The following is a 12158-nucleotide window of genomic DNA, read 5'->3' as shown; positions in this document are numbered from 1 at the left end:
ATTTGAATTAGTTTTGGGAGAAATCATACTAGCTCAATTAGGGGCCAACTAGGCACGAATCAAGGCTGATTTGGGCCAGATGGATGGCCTATTCAGTGATCTAGTGCCACACCAGGCGGTGGCACTTCCTGAGCTAGTGGTGGAACTACCTGAGGCTCAGCCTCTCAGGTAGTCTAGGCAATGGTACTACCTAGATTGGGTGGTGGTACCACCGATAGTTAATGCTGCCAAGCAGTGGTATTGCCAAAGCCTAGTTTCCAAGGCTCTATTAGGAGATCGTACTGCCTAGACTATATGGTGGTACTGTTAAGATCAAGAGTCGATATTAAGAGGGGGGGTGAATTAGTGCAGCGGTAAAATAACGTCAGTTTAAAAACTTTCGTACGATAAAACCATTTCTGATGTAAAACCATTTTCGGAAACTTAACTTGAAAGCGAGTTCATAAAAGTATTGAAGGTAGTAAGCTATTGAAGAGGTTTGTAGTAAGGTAATAGCAAGAATAAATGCAAATCAGAGAAGACGGCTGTTTATAGTGGTTCGGTCATTCGTGACCTACATCGACTCCTCTGATTCCTCTTCCGTCGAGGCCACCGGCATCCACTAGAGGCCTTCCTTCAATATGCGAAGGCCAACCACCCTTTTACAACTCAATTCTCCTTTTACTAGGTTTAGGAGATAACCCTTACACCCCACTCACTCCTCTCTCAAACTATTCTAACACTTAGAACGGGAGAAGCTCACACAAGATTGCAGCAGCGTTTCTATACTTTTTACCCTCAATACTTGTGTGCTTTAACCAGGGATGAGAGGGGTATTTATAGGCTTCAAGTTGATTTAAACTTAGAGCCTAAAAACATCTCATCCCGGGTTCCCCGGACACGGGCGGTACCACCGCCTGCGCTGGGCTGTACCACCGCCCAGGTTTGGTGGTACCACTTCCTAGGAGGTTGTGCTGGGCGATACCACCACCCAGACTAGCATTATCACCGCCTGACACCCTATTAGGGGTGGTACAATCGCCCAGACTGGCAGTACCACCGCCTAACATAGTATGAAGACTATGCCACGATGGTGAGTCTTCTTGGGACACTGTTTGGGCTTCTTATTGGGCCTAACACAGTCTTACATGGGCCTAGCTAGCCCATAATTGGGTTGGCCCAATCCAAGCCCAATTACGTGCTAACTATGATTCCTAAGACATATTCTAAGCTAAACTAAGTCCGTAAGTCTATTCTTCCGGCGAGCTTCCGGCGAACCTTCGATGAACTCTCGGTATTGTTCTGGCGGACTCCCGGCAAGCTCCTAGACTTTCGACGATCCACTTGGCAAGTTCCGATAAGCTTCTCTGGCAAGCTCCGTGACTTCTCGGCTGGTTCTTGCAGAACTTCCAACGAACGTCCGGACTTCCGACGAACTCTCGAACTCCCAACGTGATCTCGATCTCGACTTCGAGACTTCATTTTGCTTCATGTCTTGCTATCGTAGTTAATCCTACACATGTAAAACAAACTTCAATCTAGACAATTAATACCAAGCATTAATCAAGTTGTCCGGTATGTCATTGGTCCCTCGACGCTTCGTCCGATTCTTCGACGCATCGTCCTCTCTTGCGGCCTATTGCTCAATCGGCCAATTGACTCCGCAACTCCGATATCCTTGGCACAATACCCGCTCTTCTTAGCCCAATGCCCGAATCCATGGCCCGAAGCCTTCTGTTGATACGGCGACCGATCCACTGGCCCGACGTCCAATCTTTTGACATGTTCCTCTGGCCCAACATGATTTTTCTTGCTTTAATTGTCTCATCCTGATTGAAGCATCCTACGTCACTCAAAACACAGATTAAAACATAAACACATATCGATTGGTTTCATCATCAAAATCCGAGATTCAATAATCTCCCCCTTTTTGATGATGACAACTAACCGACGACGGAGTTAACCTTAACTCCCAGAGTTTAACCAAACTCCCCCTATCAATATGTCATATTGATAGAACCTTGAATTCAAACCGAATTTAAGTCATTGCAAATATTCATCATGAATATTTGTAACACATCATCATGCATAACATGATCATACTTCTCCCCCTTTGTCATCAACAAAAAGGAGAAGTTCCAACTCTCATGGGTTTAGAGATATCTAAGTTTAAATCATTGCATGAAAAACATAATATCAAGTTTTATCATCATGCAATTTGAAAGCTAGCAAATTTAAGGATGTTCAAGAAAGCAACTCTTGCTTCTTGAAATATGCAAGTTGCAAGCTAGTAAATTTTTGCTTCCTTTGCAATGTTTGAGCTAAAAATTTTGCTTCTATTACAAAGTGCAAGTTAGCATGTTTTGCATCTTGAGATAGGCTAGATAGTACTTTTGGTATGCAAATTTATAGTATGCAAACTATCAAATTTTACACATAAAAGGTTAGCAAAATTTTACATCTTTTGAGATGTGCAAGACGGACTATTTTGCCTCTTTTTGAAATGTGTAACTTGGCAAACATTGCTTCTCTTGAGATTTACAAGATAGGACTTCTTGCTTCCTGTTTTAGATTAGCAAGCTAGCAAGTTCACCTCTTTTCGAATTGTGCAAGCTAGCAAATTTTTTTTCTAGCATGTTTTGCTCCCCCTTTGTCATTATTAAAAAGAAGGGAAGACCTTTTATTTCGTACATTCAAATTATGACAAAGATAAGGTAACAAAAGATGAAAAAAATCAAGATGTGAATATCAAAACAATTTTTCATCATGAATATTTTATCATTGCATGCATCATTATCATAAGTTAAAGTATTGCATGCATAATTCCAAATCATCATGTATATAGAATATAAAATCATCATTACATGCATGATTCCAAATCATCATTTATTTCACATCATGATGGTACCAATTTTGTCAAATTACATCGCATGATCGAAACTTCTTATTTGTATACATCAAAACAAATTAATAAATATTTCATGTATTCATATCATCACATAAGGAATATCAAGAAGAATTATTGGGTGATGAGATAAATATTTCATGAATATAAGGAATTGCATAAAAATCATATCATGAAATATTTGAACATGTGAATACCAAAAGACATGATTTCTTTTGAAAAAAAACCTCCTCATAAATAATCAAAAGAAAATCTTAGGAGATCGATTAATGAAAAAATCTTGATTCATAATAAAGTTTCATGTATCGAATACCGAGAAATCAAGATGATAATTCAAAAAAAAAATATATATCACAAGTTATATTCAAGAGAAAAATCATCATTCATTTTCAATTCATTCAATTTGTCAAATCAACATTTCTTGGGTATGCATGATATCAAAACATGGCTTCAAATCTTCAACATATAACATGCATAAATTCAAAAATTGAAAGGAGAAGGGAAGAATTCAAAGGTACAAAGATTTCAACCTTCTCATGAACAAATGAAGGATCAAGACATGAATCTAAAATTCCATGAATCATTTCGACAAATCTCCTTTTAAATAAAAAGATCATCAAAGGAAATCTCATGTTATTCCAAGAAATCAAGATCATGATTTTGATAAAACTAATTTCAAAATCATTTTTATGGTTCACAAAATTCATAACATAAGTAGATTCATGATTTCATTTATAACATATTTTCCCTTTTTTAAGTGATACATTTTAAGTGATTGATTTCATATAAGCATACTCAAGTTTTTCGTATGAAACCGTACATCATGGTTTAAAATCGAAAGAGCAAATATCATCATGAAAATCATCAAGATCAAATAATCATAAAATCATCATGTATAACTTTGAAATCTTATGCAAAAAATCATCAATCATAGAATCAAAACATTTAATATTTTCATTACACGATTATGCATTACTTCAAATCAAATATGATTTCATTTAATCAAAATCGAGGAATAATTATGGAAATCAACATGATACACATTATTATTTCTTAGCATGATTTCATAAGGTATTATTAATCAAAATTATTTTGTTTATCATAAACATACAATTTTCATGATTATTTTTAAAATTACTAGAATGATAAGCATGATTCTTAATTTTTACATTTTCATTATTAAATTATTAAATAAACAATTTTCAAGAAAATTAATTATAAACTAAATAAAAAAAAGAAAAATACATCATGAAAAGCATCATATATTTTCGAAGTAAATTAAAGGTATTTTGATTACCTCAACGTCGAAAGGCGTTAAGGCGTAGTTTGCCACTTCGCCTTTCTTGATTTTCTCCTCGTCTTCGAAGGAGCTCGATTCATCCCAATTTTTATTCTTCTTCTTGCATTCAAAGCAAGTAGTTTCGTTCTTTTTATTCTTTAATTTTTGTTTTATTAACTTTTTAAATATCTTAGTGAGTTCGGGTTCACCATCACTTGAGCTTATGCTCGAGTGGTCTTCAAATGTTCTATTTCCCAAATCCTTCCTATTCTTTGGAAGGTGGTTCTTGAGTTCTTTACGTGCATTGCACGTCATTTTATAGGTCATCAAGGACCCTATTAGTTCTTCGAGTGGAAAACGGTTCAAATCATTGGCCTCTTGTATGGCCGTTACTTTTGAATCCCACTTCTTAGAAAGAGAACGCAAAATCTTGTTCACAAGTTCAAAATCCGAAAAACATTTGCCAAGGGCTTTTAAACCATTGACAACATCCATAAAATGGGTGTATATGTCAACAATGGTTTCGCTCGGCTTCATTCGAAAAAGCTCGAAATCATATATTAAAAAATTAATTTTTGAAATTTTAACATTACTAGTCCCTTCATGTGTTATTTCAAGAGTACGCCAAATATCGAAAGTCGTTTCGCAAGTAGAAACCCGATTAAATTCGATTTTGTCTAAGGTGCAAAATAGAGCATTCATAGCTCTAGCATTTAAAGAAAATGTCTTCTTTTCCAAATCATTCTAATCTTTTATTGGAAGAGAAGACCTTTTAAAACCGGATTCGATAATGTGCCATAAATTCAAATCCAATGAAAGCAAGAAAACTCTCATTCGAGTTTTCCAATAAGTGTAATCCGTCCCATTGAAAAAGGGAGGACGAATGAGAGAGTGACCCTCTTGGTTGCCGAAAAGAGCAATTTCAATTTGGGTGTTAAACCAAATATGAAAAACGAGGCTCTGATACCAATTGTTAGGATCAAGAGTCGACACTAAGAGGAGGGGGTGAATTAGTGCAACGGTAAAATAACGTCGATTTAAAAACTTTCGTACGATAAAACCGTTTCCGACGTAAAACTATTTTCGGAAACTTAACTTGAAAGCGAGTTCGTAAAAGTATTGAAGGCAGTAAGCTATTAAAAAGGTTTGTAGTAAGGTAATAGCAAGAATAAATGCAAACCAGAGAAGACGACTGTTTATAGTGGTTCTATCGAGGCCTCCGGCATCCACTAGAGGCCTTCCTTCAATAGGCGAAGGCCAACCACCCTTATACAACTCAATTCTCCTTTTATCGGGTTTAGGAGATAACCCTTACACCCCACTCACTCCTCTCTCAAACTATTCTAACACTTAGAACTATGAGAGGAGCTCACACAAGATTGCAGCAGTGTTTCTATACTTTTTACTCTCAATACTTATGTGCTTTAACCAGGGATGAGAGGAGTATTTATAGGCTTCAAGTTGATTCAAACTTGGAGCCTAAAATCATCTCATCCCGGGTTCCCCGGGCACAGGCGGTACCACTGCCTAGTGTCAGTTTGGCTGACACTATCCTGGGCGGTACCATCGCTTGGGAGGCTGTGCTGGGCGATACCACCGCTTGGCACCCTGCCAAGGGTGGTACAACCGCCCAGACTAGTACCACCCAGGTCTGGCGGTATCACCGCCTAGGAGGTTGTGCTGGGCGGTACCACCGCCTAGCACCCTGCCAAGGGCGGTACAACTGCCAAAACTGGTGGTACCACCGCTTGACACATTCTCGAAGACTGTGCCACGACGGTGAGTCTTCTTAGGACATTGTTTAGGCTTCTTATTGGGCCCAACATAATTCTTACATGGGCCTAGCTGGCCCGTAATTGGGTTAGCCCAATCTAAGCCCAATTGCGTGCTAACTACGATTCCTAAGACATATTCTAAGCTAATGTAAGTCCGTAAGTCTATTCTTCCGGCGAGCTTCCGACGATCTTCCGGTGAACCTCCGACGAACTCTCGATAATGTTCTGGTGGACTCCCGGCAAGCTCCTGGACTTGTGATGATCCACTTGGCGAGTTTCAATGAGCTTCTCTGGCAAGCTCCGCGACTTTTCGGCTGGTTCCCGCAGAACTTCCGACGAACTATCACAGACAAACTTCTAAACAGGATGTTTGATGTAATGCTTATGTATGTCCATGTCTTTCGGCATGTTCATGCATTGTACAACATGTAGAGGGGCGGCCAAAGGCTTAATAGTCCCATTTTAGTTGGGTTGGTGGCCTCTTTAGGCTTGTAAATAAAGGTTGTGTCATGTGGATACGTACGAGAGATTTTTGGTCTATAATGGACCATTTTACCCTTTGTTGTGCAACTGTTCAGAGCTTGTAAAGTCTCTTTGTAATTTGCATTGTCTATGAAGTGTTTTTTGGAGATGTTTGCTTGTGGATCCCGATTGAGGCGTTCTCTCTAACCTGTTCACTTTTTTGTTGGTCCTAAGGGACAATGAGAGGCTTCGGGGAGGCTGACCTTTGCGGACGGACACGCAAGGGTGCCGCACGACTTAGGCAAAACCAGCTAAGTCCATGAAAGATGGTATCAGAGCGGGACAAGCACTCATAGAAACACTTAGCATGCAAACGTGGGGGACCTAGCGGGGTTGCGTTGAGGGTAGTCAGCACATGCACGACCGTTTGGGGGAAAACGGGCATGGAGATGCAGGGAAAAGAGTCGCTCAGAGGAGTGGGCATCTGACATTGGCATTCAGAGGAATGGCCAACCCTTCGTGCAAGAGGCACCATGAGAACAGGCAAGCTTGGAAGAATGCGGAGCGCACAAAGGTTGGGATGGCTGAGTTTGAGCTACGGCTCAATGTTGACAACTATACTTGATGGTACTCAAGGCAAGCGAGGCGCTTGGTAAAGGATGAGACCATCCAAGATGGAATGAGTTACTCAGCGATCGAAAGAGTTGTACAAAGCTCACAGAGGTGAGGGGAATTGCTAACTCAAAGAATTCGGTACTCATCCATGAGCTTGTATGCGGATGATGGAATGTTCGCGGCCATCCCAAGGCGACCGAAACTCGGCGCCATGGAGCCTTGAAACTTTCTCTTCAGCATGTGAAGGATACGTCCGTAGGAGGCTGAAGTGTACAACGAGTTCAGCATGTTGCTAGGCCTTGAGGGGTGCAGCGGGGGCTGTATTGACGGGGAGTCGCAATCTAGCAAGTGTGTTTACAGGAGGCAGAACAATGCATAGTTTGTTCAGCAGATTGGAGTAGTCCAAGGGGATGGTGGTCTCCGAAATGAAGAGAGATGTTGCTCCAATGGGACAGTTGTCCAGGAGGGGTAAGTCCTGGCTCTCTAGAGGGAGAATCATGTGAGACGGACCTCATAAGTTGAGGAGGAGTACCTCAACAAATAACAACTCCACGAAGCTCAATGGACTGAGCAAGCAGCAAGGAGTCATCGCATGATCTCGCTTGAGAGAATGCATTGGTGGATGCATTGCGAGATCAAGTGGGGGAGCGACCCAAAGCAACTTAAATGAAGGCACACTTGGAGTCGATGTGGAGATCGGACTCAAGGGAGGGCTGACCTGTGGAATGGTGGGCGCGAGGGCTACCATCGACTCAATGCAAAAACGAGGAGCGGAGCAACTTGGGTGTAACTTGGCGAAGTACCCAAGCCGCATGAAGGGAGCCAGCATAGAAGTTGGAACATGGAGCAGAGGCACAATGCTTTCCTTAGACAGAGGTCAAGGACATGAACTCTTACAGAGGCAAGAGTAGGATCATGTTGTTCTATGGGTCCTTCATTCTGACGGAGCAGACTCATCTTGCATGGTGCCGAAGACAAAGGGAGCTTCTGGGCACATGCACCTTATCTCGGAGGAGCATTTGGAGGAACTAAGGTGACTCAATTTGCGGAGGCGAAGTTGGGTTCAGAAGGCCTTAGCATGGGGCAAGAGGACGCAGAGGCGGGTACTCTTGAAGAATATGCCACGGTGTTGCCATTCAAGTTGCCATGAAGGAAGCGGTGCGCAGCGAAGATTGTGCTGGTAGGGGTAGAGGCCCAGGATCCAGACAATGGTGCATAAATTATAGTGAAGTCAGTGAACTTTGGGAGCTACTAGGCGACGGACTATCCTAGAGCGGTGCTTCATTTAGGTGTGACCCAAGAGTGGGTGGATGAAGGTCGATTGCCAAAGGAGCGAACAAAATCAAAGGTGGAAGAGACCTTGTGATATATTGGCAGAGGCCACACATGGAGGGTTCATAATTCGAGTTTATTCCACAAGGATCAGAATGCAATGGAGATGTCACCAGGAGGCGAATGGTGTAGCGGATCGTGGTGGAACAGTTCGTGGCAATGCGATACACACGATCTAGTCCCGTGAGGGACTAAATCATACGGAGGTATGATCGGGAGCTATTGGAAGCTCCACTTCGGTGAACAACACGACGGCAAGAAAGGCTATGGATTCAAGGAGTGAAGGCCATGGTACCGTAGAGGCGAGTCTTCCGGGTGTGCATCAAATTTTGCATCGGATGAAAACCTTGGTCATCAGCATATGGGGGCTGGGTTCCACCAAGGGAAAAGTTCGAATGCAAGTACCAGTGAATCTCATGGGAGGAACTTGATCATGCAAAGGTATGATCAAAGCAACTAGAGAGTTGGACTGCTCTAGAGCTTATATTCGCTTAAGGGAGCCCGACAAGTCAGAGGACAAGGTCGAGTAAGCGAACGTTGCTACCAAGGAAGCTAAGGAGAACAGAATCGGTGCAAACCCTAAAATGTGATGGTGGAGGCCATGCATGGGATTTGCAGTCTATCTTTCCATCGACCAGAGGGAGCTGCTTGGAGAACACAGAGGTGTTGAAGCAGGGGGTCGAAAGGGGCGAGGAAGCGACGACAAGTACAGAGGGACTTAGCTACCCAAAATCAAGCATTAGTTAGAATGGAGGTGGACTCAGAGGAGTGCCATGGAGACATATCTACTGATCATGAAGAAAAGGGATACAGATGCGAGGCGACAGATAGTAGGGCCATGGGCATGGCAGCGCCATGGTACCGTAGAAGCGGGACTTCCGTGAAAGCCATTGATCCCTTGCTCTCATGGAGGGAGAGCACTTGGTCGTGAAAGGGGCCGAGGAGGTGGAGCATGCAGAGGCGATCTCCAAGTACCGAGACAAGGCTGAAGGGCAGAGGCCGAGGAACTTCGTAAGACTAATGTCAACAAGTTTCTCATCAAGATAGTCGAAAGTGAAGGACTTTGGGTCATGCAAGAGTGCACGACCAAGGAACGAAGCAGGCAGTACACGGTGCTGTACCTTTGCTACTCAGTGGAGTAGGCGGTAGGATTGATGGAGAAGACAGTACAATCCCAGAGGCGACCAAACCGATGAGAGAATTACTCCAAGTTGGGGTGAAAACTTCCTGCATTCCAGAAGTTCGATGGCATTGAGAAGGTGAATCACAGTAACTAACTCAACGCAAGGAGTGCAAACACTTCAAGTGCTTCAGAAGTGTGAGCAAAGAGCAGACGAAGGCCAGTAACCAGCTCGATGCATGGAGTACAACCTCGAGGAGGCGGGCAAAGTCAAGTAACCTTTGCCTTCTCAACTCTTAAGAGAATGGGCAAAACCGAGTACCCCAATTCTCTTATCTATCCAGCAGAGGAGCTCTGCACAAGTTCAAAGACTCTTCGAAGATAATGGAAGACAATAGTTGTCAAATCCTCACCAACGGTGATCAGTGCTATTGAGAGTAGATTGTCCGCTTCATTTCCCAACGAAATGCCAATCGAAAGCGGAAGTGATGCGAACCTACTTGGATGTGACAACTAAGTGAAAGAAGAGTCAATGAGCAAATTTTGTGGAGGAAGGACCCAAAACTTCAAAAGTTTGCGAGACGATGCTCGTTAAAGCTCCAATAAGCATCCACCCAGTTCAAGCAGCATGTGGAATTTTGAGAGACTGGCGCAGTAAGGATGGTCTTTTCCTTTATCTGGCAGATCCGCAGGAATCAACAAGGATCAACACAACTCAGCCAACCCCACACCAGAGTCAGAGTCATTGGTGAGTTGAAGCAGCATGATGGATCAAAGGTTCGACTACTCAAAAACAACAGCGGAGAGCAGTTGGGAGCCAGGAGGCACATTGTAGCTGGAGCAGAAGAATGAAGACTCAGCAAAGGCGTGGAGTTGTAGTGTCGACAAAGGCTTCAACGAGGATGTCGAAGGAATAAGTGGGGGAGAATGTCATGGACAAACTTCTAAACAGGATGTTTGATGTAATGCTTATGTATGTCCGTGTCGTTCGGCATGTTCATGCCTTGTACAACATGTAGAGGGGCGGCCAAAGGTTTAATAGTCCCATTTTAGTTGGGTTGGTGGCCTCTTTAGGCTTGTAAATAAAGGTTGTGTCATGTGGACACGTGCGAGAGATTTTTGATCTGTAATAGACCATTTTACCCTTTGTTGTGCAACTGTTTAGAGCTTGTAAAGTCTGTTTGTAATTTGCATTGTCTATGAAGTGTTTTTCGGAGATGTTTGCTTGTGGATCCCGATTGAGGCGTTCTCTCTAACCCGTTCTCTCTTTTGTTGGTCCTAAGGGACAATAGGAGGCTTCGGGGAGGCTGACCTTTGCGGACGGACATGCAAGGGTGCAGCACGACTTAGGCAAAACCAACTAAGTCCGTGACAGAACGTCTGGACTTCCGACGAACGTCCGGACTTCCGACGAACTCTCGAACTCCCAACGTGATCTCGATCTCGACTTCGGGACTTCATTTTGCTTCATGTCTTGCTATTGTAGTTAATCCTGCATGTGTAAAACAAACTTCGATCTAGACAATTAATACTAAGCATTAATCAAGTTGTCCGGCATGTCATTGGTCCCTCGACGCTTCGTCCGATTCTTCGGCGCATCATCCTCTCTTGCCGCCTATTGCCCAATTGGCCAATTGACTCTGCAACTCCGATATCCTTAGCGCAATACCCGCTCTCCTTGGCCCGATGCCCGAATCCACGGCCCGAAGCCTTCTGTCGATATGTCGATCGATCCACCGGCCCGACATCTAATCTTCTGACATGTTCCTCTGGCCCAACATGATTTTTCTTGCTTTAATTGTCTCATCCTGATTAAAGCATCCTACATCACTCAAAACATAGATTAAAACATAAACATATATCGATTGGTTTCATCATCAAAATCCGAGATTCAACAGGTACTACCTAGATTGGGTGATGGTACTACCCACACTGGGCGATGGTACCGTCTATCTAGTGTTAGAGTAATGGCGATGGTACCACCTAGTACTGGCGGTGGTACCACTAGTACCCCAAGAACCCGAGATTAGATATTTTTTGACTTTATTTTTGAAGCTATTTGAGGTCTATAAATACCCCTCTCATCCCTAATCAGTATACATAACATCTTGAATGAAAATTAGTATGAAACGCTGATGTAATTCCTAAAAGTTTCCTTTCTCTAGCTCTAAGTTTTGAATTCAGTTTAAGAGGGTGAGTGAATTGTAAAGGTTATCTCCTAAACATGTGAAAAGAAGAAAATGGTTGTAAGAGAGTAGTTGGTCTTTCGCTCATTGAAAGAAGACCGTTAGTGGATGTCGGTGTCCTCAACGGAGGAGGAATCAAGAGTGGACGTAGGTCATGACGACCAGACCACGATAAATTTGGTGTGCATCTTCTATATGCTCTTCATTACTATTAATTTTCTGCTTTAACTACTTATTACGTTTACTCTAAGTCAAGCACTAACATTTCCGATACGGTTTCATCGAATCAAGCTTTTCCAAATCATTGAAGTTTTTCGAATCGACATCATTTTCGTAAAAACACTAATTCACTCCCTCTATTAGTGCTAATTTTAGTCCTAACAGTTGGTATGAGAGACAAGGTTTTTCTCATTTGTTTAACACCCAAGAGAAATAACTTTTACCAACAATCAAGAAGGTATTTCTATCACTCGTCCTCCTCTATTTAATGAGATAAACTACACGT

Source organism: Musa acuminata, chromosome BXJ1-9, assembly GCF_036884655.1.
Source record: "Musa acuminata AAA Group cultivar baxijiao chromosome BXJ1-9, Cavendish_Baxijiao_AAA, whole genome shotgun sequence".
Lineage (NCBI taxonomy): Eukaryota > Viridiplantae > Streptophyta > Magnoliopsida > Zingiberales > Musaceae > Musa > Musa acuminata.
This window is presented reverse-complemented; position numbering follows the sequence as displayed.